Genomic DNA, 18,603 nt, shown 5'->3' with positions numbered 1-18,603 from the left:
TATTATGTTCTGACTAGACTGCTGACTATCCTAGGGTGGTTGTGTGTTTTTTTAAACAATACGTGAAAGTTTTCAGTAAAAAAAATATTTTTAAAGTAATACCAACACATTGAAATTTAGTCCAGAATTATCTTGTAATTTAATAATGTTGGGATTGTCGTTTTTTTTGTTTGTTTCAGAATAGAAAATTGAATGTGAGTTTAATTGACATTGTAACATCCCTAAAATGTGGTTTAGACTGAGCATGAGACATTCATTTTTCTTGGTCACCTGTGATGAGCAAACGTTTTTTAGCATTACCCTATGAATTTTAGTATTATGAATTTATGAGCCAACTATGGGAACATGTTGATTGCTTTGTCTAACTCAAAACAGAATACATTTTTTTTCCTCTAGAAACTCTGAAGCATCTCAGTGTCTTCAAGGATATAAACTCTATAATTGAGAACAGAGCAAAAGCAAAATGATAAACATGATTAGAGCTAAGAGTTAAGGGGAGTGAGGCAGATGCCAACACTCTGTGTTCTAATTCTCTAAGAATTCTCTGTGAGAGAGAGAATTACGATTGCCTTGATTAATCAATCCCAGTTTAGGAATACGATAGAATTTTTTTTTTCTAGGAAAATTTCTAGTCTCCAGTTCTCAGAAATCCTTTTCACTGAATCAAGAACAGTACTTATTGCAAAACAAATCAGAAACGTCTGGCTGAAACGATGGAGCGGGGCAGCGTGGATCGTGGTTGCGGGAGGCTACAGACAATGTGAGCAGGGAGCGACCCCTCCACTGCCCGCATACATGGTTGCGGCGACCTGCACATGCGCGTGCAAAATCCTGACCTCAGAATGTCACGCCAACCCCTGCACGTGGGCATTGGACCACCTGGAAGACAGTCTCTTCGGGGCTACTCCTGCGTCTGAGCCATGAAAACATGCCTTCAGTTCAAGTGCAGCCTGGAAACCCTTGCGGCCCCGTGGCCCTGAGGAGAAGCAGGGACGCGCTCCGCCTCCTGTTTGTAGGCTCGGCTGGCAAGCATGGCATGGGGTTCCGGTCACCCACTTCTTGAGAAGCACATTGCTGCTGCTGTCAAGACTATTTCTGGAATTTTCTAAATTAGCTGATATGATGGACAGTTTATGCAGGTAACATAACTCTTTGAAGAAATGGAGCCGTCAGTAGGGCTTAGAGTTCTTTCTCACACGTGGCTGGGAAAATGCTGACCAGCACTGTGGCTGATGAGGACCGGAACTGACAAACTACTGAAAGTTACATCCTTTACAGACATTTTATTTATAAGGGGAAATACAATATATAACCCTGTGATTTTATTACTTCCAGACTCTCATCTAGGAACACATCACTGTTTCCATGAAAAAGCATTTTTACTTGAATTCAACGACCCGGTAAAACGTAGTCGGCCAAAGATGACAATAATTTTTAAATTTAAAGTCAGTAGTTCAGCAATGCACTTTTCCTTTTCGCAGTTTATGTTCTAGATCCAATTTTAAGGGATTCATAATTCTAGATGATTAAATTTACATTCCAAAAGGCCTAGAAATAGAATGTTTCAGCATACATTTTTAGAGCTTTTAGTGTGCAACAAACTATTAAAGCCTGGATTAATCTAGTATATACTTCTTAAAGATACTTTGAGTGAAATGCCACACGATTAATAACTCATGTGTTTAGCACTACTGAGCCAGCCAGAAGTTGAATGGTTTATCAGTCCAAGAGTTATAGAGTGCTATGAATGAATTTAATATTGTTGTTTAACGTTGTTGAGGGAAAAGGCCCACGGTTCTAATAAATTTTGGCACATACAAGAAAATACCAGTGAATCAATCTGACATAACCTATACCTATATGATATCATTGCAAACAAATATATTGTTGACAGAAGTGCCACAATATCCTTCAACAGAGAAATCAACGGAGATGTAAACAGGTTCAGGTCCTGGGTAACTCCATTTTATCACAAGCAGTAATCACTGCCCCTCCCATGCCAGTCAGTCTTCTAGGTCGTGGGATAAAACAGTGAAGGAAACAGACAAAGTACCCTCCTCAGCAGGACTGACATTCCAGCAGAGGAGATGGACACTCGGGCAGTAAGCCCAGCAATAATTGTTCACCACACTACCTGAGGGATACAAGTGCTCGCAAGCCCCTGGAGCAGGGGATGGGGGGGCCGGTGATGTGGGAATATGTATGGTAGTTCAGACGGTTAATCAGGAAAGGCCTCTCTGAGGAGGTGACATTTGAGCCAATGGCTGCGCATGGCAGGAGACCGAGCCCTGGACACGCGAGTGACGCAGTATAGGCAGAGGCAGTGGCAAGAGGTGGCCCAGAGTGGGAAAGCACTCTATGGTAAGGATGAACAAGAGCGTCAAAGAGCCAGATCATTTTCAACACATCAGCAAATACTGCGCCACAGAAACCTCGGGTGGGCGGACGTGAAGATAAAGAGGAAGAATGATAATTCAGAACAGGCCCAGAGACCAAATGATTGTTGAAGCAAATCATATTTATGTGTCTTATCTTACAATATAAGAGCATGTCCAAACGCAAAGTAAACCCGGGATATGTCGATGTGCACTACTGCCCGCAGTCCAGGAGACAGAAGAAGAGACGTGTGTAATGGAGATGGATGTCTGTGCTAACATGGATGGAGCCAGACTGTCCTCTAAGACCCAGACAACCCATAGACATCGTAATAGAAAGCATATTAGGATAAGTGATCACAAGGCAGTCTACTTCCTTATTGCTGAGGCACTTACTCCAAGTATGACATGCCTACTGATTTGAAGGTTGTAGAAATTTTCATTTAAAAAAATTGACTGATTAAAAATGAAGTTGGTCCTTCCAAAGGAAAAAAAATTTAAATGGAAGGAGATAGACTTACATTGGCGGGAGGGAGTAACGGCAAACCTATATACATACCTGTGCGACACAAAGGCAAATCTATGCCTGAATTCAAGGCAACGGAGACCTGTCCAAATATAGTTTAATGCATTTGTGTTGCCTTGCTCATAGTGAGTGTGGTTAACCTTCATCTTTGTGTCACTAATACACCTTTGTCAAAGCATGTTTGAAATTCAGTAAGTATCCAAGTCAAGTGTGTGGTGAATTAAGGATTATGGTATAAAGAAATGCTTTTTGGCATTTACTATGAAAACACTTTAAGAGGAAGTCTTTTCTGTATGCTACAATGTGCACATGTCAGACTCATAATTATGTTAGAATTCATGTCATCAATTCGGACAAATGTAGCATTGACATCATACAGGTAAACCCGAGGACTCATTGACCTCGTTAAAGGAATACACTGAGCGAGTGACAGACTCATCAAACCCTTACATGAGCTGTGGTATAGTCAAGGTAGATAGACTGAGACCATTTGGGCGTGAGTCTCTGTAGCTGAGGACACATAACTAACATGGAAAGACCCACAGAGCATTTAGAACCTGCCACATAAATGCAGATCATTTCCAGGTGGCCCGTTTGGATAGTTCCAATTTTATTCAATTTGCCAAACTCCCAAATCTGGATGCAGAGGACAAAGTGCAGTCCTCCTGGTTTCTCTGGCAGAAAGTCAGGACCTTAATCTGAGAGCCAATTCTAGCCCACTTAAAATAAACAACGATGCACGTAGAGTTCTCTGGCAATGGTACCGCATCGCCCATTTCAAATCAAAACTGCACTGTGGGACAGATGCTGGTCAGGGCAGTGTCCTCATTCAAGCCACCCTCTCCTGACTCTGTGCACAGCCTCTGGCCAGAAGGCTGATGAGAACAGAGTCATAGACTACATTTGACTTAAGTTAAAAAAAAATGAAATGTTCTGGGATTCTAGAGCAACATTCCTTTAGCAAAACAGCCTGGTAAGACAATGGAGCAATGCCTAACCCCTTCCAGCAAAGTGCAGCCTCTCGTGGGCTGCGAGTCTGGGGGGAGGGAGAGCTGCTCCATGCTGACCCGGGGAACGCGAGTCCAAATGCCCAGAAACCCGAGAACTGGCTTTGGATAAACAGAAAATGAAAAGCAACTGCCCTCTCCTGCTGCGGCAGACCTGCCATCAGGAAACTGGAGTTGGCAATCATCTGCTATTGGACAGGAAACCACTCACGTCCTAAAAAACGATTTCTTCTCCCCCATGCATGAAACGCAGAGTGGCATGTGCTACACACTCATGCACAGGGGTCCAGGGAGCAAACAGAAACCAGTGTTGCTTCTTCCCCTGCTCAGTGTCCTGGATGGTCCTCTCTGAAAGGGACCCAGGTGCTGTCAGGGAGAGGAGGGAGGGGAGCACCATTGCCTGGGAAGTGGCCCGGATTCACGCAGCTTCACATCGAGAACAGAGTGAATCCAGGAAGTGCTATATGGGGTTTAAAGGGACAAAGCCAGTTATCTCTAATTTACAGACAGCTTTCCACCCAAATGAAAGCCCAGTGCCTGGCCACTCCACAGTTAGCGGCCACTTCCAAACAGATGTTTGTGGGACATCAGATTAAAAACATTAATTATTCTCTATGAAGTAGCCTGGAAGTGGGTCTGGATAATACCTTCCTTCATTTTTAAAAAAATGTTTACTTACTGATTTTTGCAAGCGAGGGGGAGAGAGAGAGAGAGACAGAGACAAGAACATCAATCTATTCCTGTATGTGCCGTGACCAGGGATCGAACCAGCAACCTCATTCATTTTTAATCTGCTCAGCATGGTGCACCAGGCCCTGGGCACAAACCAGTCATCAGGCTGATTTCTGCCTTCAAGTTTGTGATTTTGGGCCACGAGACTCTTCTCCAAAATACTTCAAAATTTGCATAGCTCTGTTTTCAGAGAATTACTTCAATATTCCCAAGGAAAATTTCATCTGTACTCATGCCTCCACCACGTGCCATCCCCCGGACACATGGAAGCTGGTTCATCTGGCTTTAGGACTCCATTGTCACAGGATCTGGTGGCATCCCCAACGAGTACTGGACCACAGTTTTCTGAGCCTGTCCTTTCATACACAGGTTGGGGCAAAGGGAGGTTTACTGTCGTGAGTACACAAAGGAAAGTTTAGTCTTGTATTATTATTTATTAATTTGTATTTTTTTCCCATAAGAACAAATTGCAAACCTACCTTTGCCCCACCCTATATGTTTCTGGTAATTGTTCTGGTGACACTGAAAAATAATACCTCTATGTGTCCCTTTTTTTACATAAATTTTCTCTGGAGTATACAAAATAATTTTACATTACATAAGTCTTGTATATAAGCAATTACCTATCTCCTAAAAGGTGCTGCATTTAATAACTGGCAAAAAATATTTTTTTGTAGCTTCAATAATCATCATGAGTTAATTGAAAAACAGAATCTACTATTGTCAGAATTATCATTACTATCACAAAATATATTTTGAATTCTTCTGTGAATGCATTTTAAAATTACAAGCCATTGCTACATTTTGTCACAGTGTTAGAGAACTTGATCTCAGGGCTCTACCAACCTTAGTTATACTTTGTTTAAAAGTAGCAAAGTCCAATAACAAACTAAAATGCGGTCACCAGTTTACTAATAACATCCATAGCAAAAATAGCATGTAGCACACACAATGAATGGGGTACCCTTGGGTCACCTGAAGAAAATCTTTTGCATATAATGTCAAACATTGAAAGAGTTTTGAAATGCTTAAAAATATCGGCTCTCACAATGCAAAGTCTTTTCACTTTTGAGATAATTGAGAATTTTGGAGCTATTTCAGAGGCAAGTGCAAAAATATTAATTTTAGGGTTTATTAAGCTACAGTGACTGCTTTACTATTTCTAATACATTTTTTTAAAAACACGACATCCAGATGAGATCAATACAGGAAGTGAAACAAGCAGGGAAGCTGACTGGTTAGGGGTGCTCTCCTGTGACGCTGGCTCTGATGCAGGCACATCCACGTTCCCCTTAACTAAGGGGGCAGGCATGCCTGTGGGCAGGCATTTGCATCTAATTCTAAACTCTCTGAAAGAGTCTTGCCAAAGCAGTCCACTGAACCTCAACTGTATCTTTAGTTGCGCAAAGTAACATTAAAAAAAAAATTTAGAGGATACAGAAGAGGTTTTGATAACAGCGACTTTGGGCATGATGCTTGTGAAAGAGTGACAAGCCAAGCAGCACATGAGTCAGAGCTATTCGGGCCCATCTTTCTGAGGGCTCAGCCCTTGGAACCCCCCTGCCCGTGCCGTCCACACCCCCACTCCGAGTCCACACCTCCCTGAGCCATAACGGCACAGCACATTATCAGTGTGAGCCACAGTGCCCACAGACCTCCCAGTTAGAATAAGGGCTTCCTCCTCAACGCTCCTGTGAAGGGAAAATACCTGTGGAATTATGCCCCGGTCTCCCTCTGCCTTTGTAATTTAGTGTTTTCAGTAGTCGACTGAATCTTCTCAGTAATTGCAAGAGATGTACTAATGTGGTAGTTAAAGAAAAATAACTTCCTCACACAATTGACCTTCAGATGTCTCTTTGACAGGCCATTCTGAGCCATTCTCTACCTGCCTGACCTCATACTGTCATTGTTATCATCACCTGTGACCCCCGCCTTTAGCATTCAGCATCCTTCCGGATTCTTTGGTTCCAAGTGCGAACTAAAGCCTTCCCGCTTCCTCCCAGGCTGGCTTGTCCTCACGTTTTGTCTTCTTCCTCTGAGGTCCATGGCAGTGCCCTCACTGCTGACAGCCAGCTCGTTCCCACCCATCTTATCATCTTATGACAGCCACCTAGGCCCTGCAGTTACCCGTCAGATTCAGTGAAATCATGTCACCCTTAACCCATTTTCACTCCTTAGCATCCTGCTACATAATTACATTGTCAGGGACTACAGAAGAATGCCCCTTTGCTTTTTTTTTTAAGCCGCCAATGCACTGATTCCTTTAGAACTTGTAAGAATCAGGGCAGGTGCTGACTAAGAGTTGGGAGAATGAAGATCACTCTTCTATCTATTTTGTTTGGGTTTGATTTTTATGTTTTTGTTTTGCATTTGTTGGCTTGTGGTGGTCATGAGGACAGTATCAAACAAGGTCCAAGTCATGATGTGATGGGCAGGTCAGACATACTTCTTTTTTATTTTTCTGAAGTGAGAAGCAGGGAGGTAGACAGAACTCCCACATGCGCCTGGCCGGGATTCACCCAGCATGCCCACCAGGGGGCAATGCTCTGCCCATCTGGGCCATTGCTCCAGTGCAACTGAAGCCATTCTAGCGCCTGAGGCGGAGGCCATGGAGCCATCCTCAGCACCCGGGCCAACTTTGCTCCAATGGAGCCTTGGCTGGGGGAGGGGAAGAGAGAAATAGAGAGAGGAAGGAGGGAGGGGTGGAGAAGCAAATTTGCACTTCTTCTGTGTGCCCTGGCCAGGAATCGAACCTGGAATTCCACATGCCGGGCCAATGCTCTACCACTGCGCCAACTGGCCAGGCCCAGATATACTTCTGTAAAAAGTAAAAACAAACAAATATTTGGCAATAAGATTCAGTTCTTTAAAAATAGATAATATTCTTGGCAATTGCAGCTGCAAATACTGAGGATCAAAGATCGTGACCTCTACCCACCCCCAGGTTGAGGGCCAGGGGTGTTTTGAACTGGGTTTCCAAGTTTCTTCTTTGCTCATTACTACCTAATACTTTCAAATGTGTTTTCAACTTTCAAAGAATTTCCAAGTGCATTATCTGATTTGAACATTATGTCGCACCTGTGGGGTTGATCAGACAAAAATGATTATCACGTTTCACCAAGAAGAAACAACAGACTGAAAGAAGTTTGCTCAAGGTTGCAGTTAGTTACTGGTGGGTTGATGTTTCTCTTTGGACTTATTAACCACAGGAGAAGTGGCTTTTCCCCAAGTATATTATGATATGATAATATAATGAAGTATGATATACAATAAATGTGGAAAGATTGACAAGCCAGTACAACATCTTTGACATTAAACTGCAGACATTTGAGGAATGTTGAGCCAGGAACTGTCATGCTGAAGAAAAGGATGATGCTCTAACCAACTGAGCTATCCGGCCAGGGCCACATTGTTCTAACTGAATGAGCTGATTTCAGTTAAGTCTCACAACATAGGAAGTATTATTTCTTTTTCACAACAAATACAAGCATAACCTCAAGATGGGTTTAAATCTTAAATGTAAAATTCAAAACCATTAATCTCCTCCAAGGAAACACAGGCTGTGAAATCTCTGTTATTTTTTCTTAGCGATAATTTTTTTCATATATGTTTCCCTGGGACAAGGGAAACAAAAGAAAAGTAAACCAATGAGACTGCATCAAACTACCACGCTTTTGCACAGCAGAGGACACCATCAACAAAACAAAAAGACAGCTTCCTGAATGGAGGAATCTATTTGCCAATACACATCTGATAAGGGGTTAATATCCAAAATGTATAAAGAACTCATGCAACGCAACACCAAAAAACAAAATGAAAATAAACACAATATGATTACAAAATGGGCAGAGGACCTGGAAAAACACATCTCCAAAGAGGACAGAGGGACGGCCAATAGGCATATGGAAAGATGTTCAACACCACTAAGCATCAGAGAAATACAAAGTAAAACCACAGTGAGGTATCACCTGCTCTGTCAGAATGGCTGTCATCAGTAAATCCACAAACAACAAGTGTTGCCAAGGATGTGGAGAAAAGGGAACCCTCCTGCACTGCTGGTGGGAATGCAGACTGGTGCAGCCACTGTGGAACAGTATGGAGTTTCCTCAAAAAATTTTAAAAAATGGAACTGTCTTATGACCCAGCAATTCTCTTCTGGGAATTTATCCCAAGAACTACAAAACACTAGTTTGAAAGATGATATGCACCCCTATGTTCAGTGCAGCATTATTTACATAACCAAGATACGGAAGCAACCCAAGTGCCCATCAATAGACAGGTAGGTTAAAAAGCAGTGGTACATATACACAACGGCTATATATTACGAGTAAGTTATGCCACACAGCTATAAGAAAGAATAAAATCTTATCACTTGCAACAGCATGATTGGACTGAGAGGGCATTACCCTCAGTGAAATAAGGCAGTCGGAGACAGACAAGTATCACATGATTTCACTTATCTGTGGAATCTGAAGAACAAAATAACCAAACAAAACCGAAACAGACTCACTGATACAGAGAACAGATGATTGCCAGAGGGGAGGGGAGGGATGTTGGGGCAGTGGTGAAGAAGGTGAAGAGATGAAGAAGCACAGATTGGTAGTTACAAAACAGTCATGGGGATGTCAAGTACAGCATAGAGAACGTAGTCAATAAGGTTGTAATTATTATGTATGATGCCAGGTTAATATTGGGAGTAGCGTGGGACCACTCTGCAAAGTACAGGATTGTCTAATCACCGTGCTGCACAACTGAAACAAATATAAATAATATTGCATGTAAACTGTGATTGAGAAGTACAGTGTGTCCGTAAAGTTATGGTGCACTTTTGACCAGTCACAGGAAAGCAACAAAAGACTATAGAAATGTGAAATCTGCACCAAATAAAAGGAAAACCCTCCCAGTTTCTGTAGGATGATGTGGCAGCATGTGCACATGTGCAGATGATGATGTAACACAGTGTATACAGTGGAGCAGCCCACGGCCATGCCAGTCAAGATGTGGACGGTACAGAAGAAAGTTCAGTGTGTTCTGTGGCTCGCTAAATTCAAATCCGTGACCAAAGTGCAACATGAATATCGGCGCGTTTATAACGAAGCGCCACTACATAGGAATAATATTACTCGGTGGGATAAGCAGTTGAAGGAAACTGGCAGTTTGGTGGAGAAACCCCGTTCTGGTAGGCCATCAGTCAGTGACGAGTCTATAGAGGCTATATGGGATAGCTACCTAAGAAGCCCTAAAAAATCTGTGTGTGAGCCCACATCAAACTGCACCGAATAAGTATGAAACTGGGAGGGTTTTCCTTTTATTTGGTGCAGATTTCACATGTCTATCGTCTTTTGTTGCTTTCCTGTGACTGGTCAAAAGTGCACCATGACTTTACAAACACACTGTACAATTAAAATAAAAAAGAAGTGATTTTTATTCTCTGATTTGCACATGTGGACATTGAAGATCAGGGCCTTGTGCAAAGTCACGTAACTGAATAGAGGGTAAAACCGGAACATAAACCCAGGTCCCTCTGAGCTCAGAGTCAGCGTCACTACTAAGCATGCCTAGAGCTTCCCAGTTGGTCAGGGAGGGTTCTTTACTGGTGACCCTGCCCTGACTCTGCCTACTATCCCTCATGTGGTATGTCCTCGCATGTTTTCCCGCAACGCGGCTCATACATCTGACTCTTCTCTGTTTCTTTTTACGGAAGAGGCTCACCCTGCTTGGGGGGTGCTGCCTCCGTTGCCCCCTCTTCACTGCTCCTCTGTGTGCGCAGCGACAGTGACGGCCACATGGCCATGGGAAGATGAAGCAGATTAATTTACGGAAAGTGCTCAGAGTGTCAGGGCCTCACACAAAACCAGGACTTCATGGGCCATGGGAAGGAAGTGTCAGGTTCACGGAGAGTGACCTGAATCCTGAGGCTGCAATTTCTGTCGTCAGACCAGCAGAGTCTGATCTAGACCCTCCTGTCCAAGGGAGAGAAAGGTACTAAATGAACCCTTGAGCAGTCCTGGTTTGAAAGCATGAGCTTTCTACTGCGTGGAAGAGGCGACCCAGGTGGAGATCTTCTTGCTGTCCTGACAAGCCTCCGGGGCAGCTGATCCCTAAGGTTCTCCAAGGGAAAGCTGAGGAGTTTGTTTGTAGGCACCATCTGAGTGGCTGTGAGGTTTCGCAAAGTCAGCATTCTTTATTAGACTTGAGGTAATGAGTTCAATTCTTTAAATATAGTCTTTTCCGAAAACCGAAAACCGTTGTTGCATTGGTCGACCTTCTTAAAGTGAAGGTGTCTCTTCTGCTTAGATGAGCCTGCTCCCCCTTGCCTCGTGAGGCCAGAGAGGTCACCCCCGGCCCCTGTTCCCAGCACGGTCGGAGGCCAGACCAGGTAAGCACAGTCATGCTGCAGGGCGCAGCCCAGTCAGCGTCCTCAACCACCCGCATCACAGATCGCCACGCGGTCTCTGGGAGTGTCCTCGCTCTTGTTCAGGTCAACTGTGAGTTTCATCTTAGCGCTCCTCGGCTTTTATTGTGAAATAATACAGTCCTCACAAAGAGCGGCAAGGGAATACGTCAGATAAAGACAAATACTGTAGGATCTCACTTATACGTGGAATCTTACAAAAATAATAAAAACCTCATAGAAGCTGAGGACAGATTGGTGGTTGTCAGGGCAGGGGGTGGGATGATGGTAGCAGGGATCAGGGGAGGTGACCAAAGATACAAAGGCCTGGTTATAAGTCAGTCCTGGGTGGCATGTGTGGCACAGTCACTGCCGTTAACCATACTGTACTGTATATTTGGAATTTGCTAAGAGAGATCTTAAAAGGACGCCTCAGAAGAATAAAAAAAAAGTATTTGTAGCTCTCTGAGGTGATGGAAGCTGAACAAACACTGTGGTAGTCCGTGTGCACTACACGCATGTGTCAAATCATCACAGCGTGCTCCTTCAACACGGGCAGTGCTGTGTGCTCATCACAGCTCCACAAAGCTGGAGAAAGCAGAAATAATGCAATGCCTGGGTAAAACACATGGACACCTACCAGTGAATCGTTGCTGAAATATAAAGCCTCAGATGGTTTATAAACCCTTTCCTAGATAAAACATTATTAAAGGATCCATTACTCATAGACGTATAAATAATTCCTCTTTTCCTCAATGTGTTTTATACCAACATAGTCATCACTCAGAACTGTGGCTGTTCATTGAATCTTTAAAATTTCAAAGCGCCGCTTTAGTAAATATTCTAACAACGAGGTAGTGGCACTCTCAAGACAGGAAGTCTTTTACAACAATTAGGTAACAATGCCTAAGGAAAGATACTTTTAATTTTCCAAGATGGTTTTCATCTTATAACATTTCACATTTTACAAATAAGTTCTAAAGAACAGACACATGCTGGAAAAAAGAGAACATACCTTTTCAAGAAAGTCCTTAAAAGAAAAATTAATAAGGATTTTAACTATTGTTCAGGCTTTGTTCACAAGGATATAATTTTTTCATTTAGTTCTCACTGAAGTAATGCTAAATTATAGTGCTGACGCCCACATTAGTAGCTACTGGCCACCAGCCACATGATCCAGGATTAGTGGCTTTAAAAGGCTCAATTAGCATCAGCGGACAGCTATTACTTAGAAATTAATTTTTTTTTCCTGTTTCTCTGAGTTCTATGAATTACTTTGTGCAATCTGCTTTCTCTCAAGGGTCACAGGATGGTGTGATGAACAGAACTGTGGCCCGGGAACAACTAAGAAGGGATTTATCTATCACAGAACATGCTTATTTAGGAAACGGGGTGGTTAGAAAACCCTGAGTTCTCCTGAGCCCCGTATCTGCAAATTCAAAACATCACCGTATCCTAGCGTCAGTGGGAACTAATGGTTTCCAAATACAAAACAACATTTATCTTCTGTGAGTTCTTATCCTGCTATTGAGAAGCTGTACCGGGTTCTCTCTCTCTTCCTCAATGACATACACACTCATTGGGTTGGTTCTCCATGTTCCTGCTTCCTCCCGATGCTCCGCAGTGATCACACATATACCTGAAAAGCCCGCTGCTGTGGAAGAAAGAGGAAAAACACTGTTTGCAGCACCATCTAAGAAACAAATGAAGCCTGACCAGGTGGTGCAGTGGATAGAGCATCGGACTGGAATGTGGAGGACCCAGGTTCAAGATCCCAAGGTTGCCAGCTTGAGTGTGGGCTCATCTGGTTTGAGCAAGGCTCACCAGCTTGAGCCTAAGGTCGCTGGCTCGAGCAAGGGATTACTTGGTCTGCTGTATCCCTCCCCAGCCCGTCAAGGCACACATAAGAAATCAATCAATGAACAACTAAGGAACCACAGCAAAGAATTGATGTTTCTCATCTCTCTCCCTTCCTGCCTGTCCCTCCCTCTGACTCTCTCTGTCTCTGCAACAACAACAACAAAGAAAAAAAAAAAACAAGTGAGAAAAGATGCCAGAGCATCTCCCACTGAAGCTGCTATATGGGTGTGGTGTGTGCATCGCACTTAGAGGGCAGCCTTGGCCCCTCCCTGGACTGGGCCCATTGAACTTAACCTCGTGGGGCAGGGTTACCAGCAAGCCCTGAGCCTGAAGTTTCTCTCCTCTCACATCTTCCTTTCAATTTTATGTTGCCTCTTTCTCTACTTGTTCAAGTGTTCTGAACAACTGTGTCTTCCTTTCTCCCAATGACTGAGAGACTTTAATTAAACGGAATAGATGAAAACACAAATGTTGGCTCCAATGCAAAAGGCAACTCTATTTAGCATCGCAATATAGCACCCCATTCTTGAGTGTGTAGAGTCTTTCTTCTAAATTTTTGTGAAGACTGGGGAAGTAATTTTTCAATGGAAAAGAGAATAATTTAAGACCTCTAATTAGCCTGACCAGGTGGTGGTGCAGTGGATAGAGCATCCACCTGGGGTGCTGAGGACCCAGGTTCGAGACCCCGAGGTCGCTGGCTTGAATGTGGGATCAGAGACATGACTCCATCGTTACTGGCTTGAGCTCAAGGTGGCTGGCTTGAGCAAGGGGTCACTCACTCTGCTGTAGCTCCCTGGTCAGGCACGTATGAGAAAGCAATCAATGAATGACTAAGGTGCCAAAACAAGGAATTGATGGTTCTCATCACTCTCCCTCCTTGTCTCTCTGTCCCTGACTCTCTCTCACTCATTAATAACAAAAACAAAAACCTCTAATTATAATTTGCTTCAACATTGTTATATTTTTCTGTTTTGGATTTTGTGTTTGTAAAGAATGAAGGCTAATATAGAAAATGTAAAATAGAATTCTCAGTAAATTCTACCTTCAGGTTACATCATATCTGATCCCTAAATATCAGAGAAATAAGTCATTTGGTGGTGTAGTTATAGTATTTTTTCTCTCTTTCTGTTTTTGGCTAAGGAATATAGATGATTATGGTCCTCAGACAAGAAACAAAGCAGATTAAGCTGCAATGTATAAAGCAGACACTAAGATTTACTGGGGTGTTAAATATATATTTAATTAAAACACTAATAAATTTGATTCTTCTTATGAAATTAAAGACAGAGGACATTTTTCTCAGGCATTGGGAGTGAACTCCTGGGGCCATGTGTTGACTTCAACAATTAGTTGCCAACCTCCTTGCTTTGGCTTGGAGCTAGACTTGATTGTTTTGGGTGATGAACTCATAGGCTCTGAGGATGACTTCATAGTTGGAGTAGTATCTTTCTGCTCGGACATCGCTTTGTTATCCAGTAAACTGTGAGCTGTTCCTAAAATATTGCCAATGATTATGAAGGAGCCCATCTCTAGGATTAAGGTAAGGATTTAATATAGAGCTTTCTCATCACCATGTCTTTATTTGCAAGAACAGGGCATCCATATCACTGTCCCTATTTCTAAAACTTTTCACTCCATTAATACAAGATACATAAATTTATTGATTTATGCATTTCTGAAAAAACTCAGAACTAGATGTGAACTGATTCTAATTACAGTCTTTTGATCTGGTCACAAAGTCTTAGACCAGACCTCTAAGCAGAACAATCATTTAATAAAAGTATCTTTCCTTTTTAGGAAGATATTTTAGTGATATATTAGGTTCTTCTGACTTTCAGCCAGTCTAACAAACTTGCAAATACATGGTAACATACTTTATAGTTGTATTACTTTGTCACTTTTATGTCATGTCTAGTGTAAGTCTCATGGGTGACACTTCTGAGCAGATGCAAAAGCATCCTCTGGAATCTAGAGTCTAGATCAGTGGTTTTCAACCTTTATATATGTATATTTGGGGGCCAGTGAAAATAGGAGAATTATTTTGGGAACTGCTAAGGCAGACATCACCCTGAACACAAGTGAATTTCACTAAGAACACTGGATCTATAATTTTCATACAACATGAGGGTGGTTAACTCTCTAACAGTTAATTCAAGAAATTTCTGGTGGAGCAGTCCGTGGACCAGTGATTGAAAAACATTGCTCTATCCTTACATCCTTCCCTCTGCCATGACAACTGTGTACAGGAGGCGGAGGCTGCCCACCCAGCTGGGGACTGGAACCCTGGGCATAGGGACCAGAGCTACAAGAAACTTGACTCTGAGGGAGAAAGACACCTTCCTTGGAAGCCACTGAAGGGTGGGGGATTTGTTACTGTAGCAGCTTTTCAGAAGCTCATCACACAAAGACTTCAATAGTTCTGAACTTCAAGTTTCATAATGTAAGATGTCCTTAGAACTAAATTGCAGGGAAGATATCACGTGGGATAGAACTTGCAGAATAACCCTTCATAATCTTTTATCACTTATATCACCTTATTTCACTGAACTATCTTGGTGTATAAATAATGCAAATGTTAAGATAGAAAGTCATCATTCTACTTTTATTTTCCACCAGATGAGAACAAATGAGAATTAATTTGCCTACAGTTTTCAGTGGTACCCTTAGCCATCTGTTGATTGAATTATTAACACCCTCACCGAAGCCATGTGTCTGTTAACTTTCCCTTTGGAAACAATTAAGAAGTACTAGTTTGTAGATTCTCCTTCCTCCTGTAATGTAAGTTTAATTCTCTATCATTAAAAATTACATTATAGAGGAACTCATTAAAATATTCAATGGGGGACAATTAGCTGTCTATATTGTATATGTAGTAATAATGCTTGAAACCACTTCTAAATTCAGTGAGTAAACTCAGGCTGGAGCAGAACAAGCTGGTTGTGCGACTTCACCAGTTAATTCAGACCAACTGAGTGACTTATGGTCCCCTGTAGACATTTCTGTTTTCTCTCAACTCCCACATTGCTCAGTCGTCTAGTTCATAATGGGATCAAAATTACAGAATCTTCTTTTGTTGAGATATAAATTTCCCCCGTGGTGCTCACAGAAGGGCAGGACAATTAGCAGTCCTTCAGAAATCCAACAGATAGTGTGGCTTCAATACAATAGAATTTAAAATTGCTAAATAACGTTGTTATTTAAATAGTCCGGGACATTAAGGTATCAAAACTAAAAGGTTCAAAAGAAAACTTCAAACATTTTGATTAACTGGTATCTGCTTATCTTTTAAAAAAGAGAGTCCTTGGAGTAAAAGACAAGTGTAATCCTGGGGCCAGATGATCTCATTTAATGGCAAAATAATCTCCTGACTATTTTATTGCCAAGGCATGGACATGATTTGAGTCAGTTGAAGCGTAGCTCAGTAGCAAACTAGATAATTCTGAAATGCCTACTTATACACTTGATATAATCTCTGCAGGTTTTGGATTCTAATCTCTTTAACTAAAGTGCACTTCTTGTAGAGAGATGCAATTTCTTCTTCCTTTAAACAGTTTACAAAGGCCAAGAGTTTCTGAGAAAAAAGAAAAGAAAGCTGAAAAAACCTTACTGAGCACAAGTAGGAGAGTCTGGACTTGAGATTTTTTGGGCTATTTGTGTGTGTGTGTGTTTATTACTTTTTATTTATAGTTATTTTCCCTTATCAGGAAGTCAATATAAGTTGCCCTGATCTCATAATAGACTATATCTAAAATATTACACTACCTTATTTTTAGGTAGAGAACTTCCGTAAACCTTATTTTTGTAAATCTAGATCAAATAAAAGGAGGTTCTGGAGTTTTATGATTTCACAACAGTTTCCATAAATGATCCTGAAGAAAATGATTCCTAACTTTTAGTTCATTACTAAGAAACACTGTAGGTAGTGTGATTTTAATAAATATAAAAGATTTTAAAGCCATATAAAATTATTTTTTGTAAAAATTTAATATAGGTTTTCCTTTCAAAAGAAGACATAGTGTTTATACATCATTGTGTAAGAAAAATCCTACACTTAAACTGGCATAAGTATGACTCATCAAATAAAACAATGTAGCTTTACTATATTCATAAACTGATCAAAAAATATCTATATAAAGATTAAAATTGTTTTTAGCCGATACAAAGTGTAGTTCATGTTTTTTAAAGAACCATATGGTTCTTTAAAAAAATCATAGTTTAAAATCCATCCACAGCAAGTATAAATTATATATCAAGATATTTAATAAGAAATAGTGAAGATCCAAAAACTTGGCTCTTCCTGACAGATAGCACAGAAAAAGAACAGCATATGCTGTTCATATAGGTACTCATACTTGGATACATTAAAATATGGTTTATAAAACAAGCTCAAATTCATCACCTTCTGACAGTGATAGTGTACGTTAGAATGTTTCCACAAAGAATTCTGTAGCAAAATTAATAAAGAAGGCCAATATTTTGTCATCTGGAACCAATTGAACAATAGAAAATTATTTGATTGAATATACTAAGATTCTAGGAGTAGGTACAATGAAACACTGCTGGCACGAGTTGGTCAGCAGGTCTTAAACCCAATTGAGAGCAATTTGCAGCCTTTCTGAAACCATAAAGTAATTCCCTATGGCCATATATTTTCCTGATCAAAGGTGTGTCTGATAGAAAATGACCACCTCGGCCCTGGCCGGTTGGCTCAGCGGTAGAGCGTCGGCCTAGCGTGCGGAGGACCCAGGTTCGATTCCCGGCCAGGGCACATAGGAGAAGTGCCCATTTGCTTCTCCACCCCTCCGCCGCGCCTTCCTCTCTGTCTCTCTCTTCCCCTCCCGCAGCCAAGGCTCCATTGGAGCAAAGATGGCCCGGGCGCTGGGGATGGCTCTGTGGCCTCTGCCCCAGGCGCTAGAGTGGCTCTGGTCGCAACATGGCGACACCCAGGAGGGTCGCAACATGGCGACGCCCAGGATGGGCAGAGCGTCGCCCCCTGGTGGGCGTGCCGGGTGGATCCCGGTCGGGCGCATGCGGGAGTCTGTCTGACTGTCTCTCCCTGTTTCCAGCTTCAGAAAAATGCAAAAAAAAAAAAAAAAAAAAAAAAAAGAAAATGACCACCTCGACTGAGGGATATCACGGTTCACAGTATGGGTGGCTGGCTGTGTTTGTAGTGATCAGGGACTTTTGAAGAAAGATGAGTGGTCATGTCCCCTTGCCTTCATTGCTTTCTTTCTAGTGCCTTCAGTAAGGGACATTCTGTATGGAAACTACTAGGAGAATAAGAGATGAGAAAGATCCCAGGGAATCAGACAACCTGGGTACTTAGTAGGTTTTCCTGTTTACATTTTTTTTTCTTTTTTAGTGAGAGAGACAGAGAGAGGTCCAGATAGGGACAGACAGAAAGGAAGGAAGAGAAATAAGAAGCATTAAAGCTCCTTAGTTGTTCATTGACTACTTTCTCATATGTGTCTTGATGGGAGGGGGGGCTACAGTTGAGCAAGTAGCCCCTTGCTCAAGCCACTGACCATGGGGTCACATCTATGATCCCACGTTCAAGCCAGTGACCCTGCACTGAAGCTGGTGAATCCATGCTCAAGCCAGATGAGCCCGTGCTCCAGGGGGTGATCTCGGGGTTTTGAACCTGGGTCCTACACATCCCAGGTCGTCGCTCCATCCACTGTACCACCACCTGGTCAGACCTGTTTACAC

This window comes from Saccopteryx bilineata, chromosome 1, assembly GCF_036850765.1.
Source record: "Saccopteryx bilineata isolate mSacBil1 chromosome 1, mSacBil1_pri_phased_curated, whole genome shotgun sequence".
Classification (NCBI taxonomy): domain Eukaryota; kingdom Metazoa; phylum Chordata; class Mammalia; order Chiroptera; family Emballonuridae; genus Saccopteryx; species Saccopteryx bilineata.
This window is presented reverse-complemented; position numbering follows the sequence as displayed.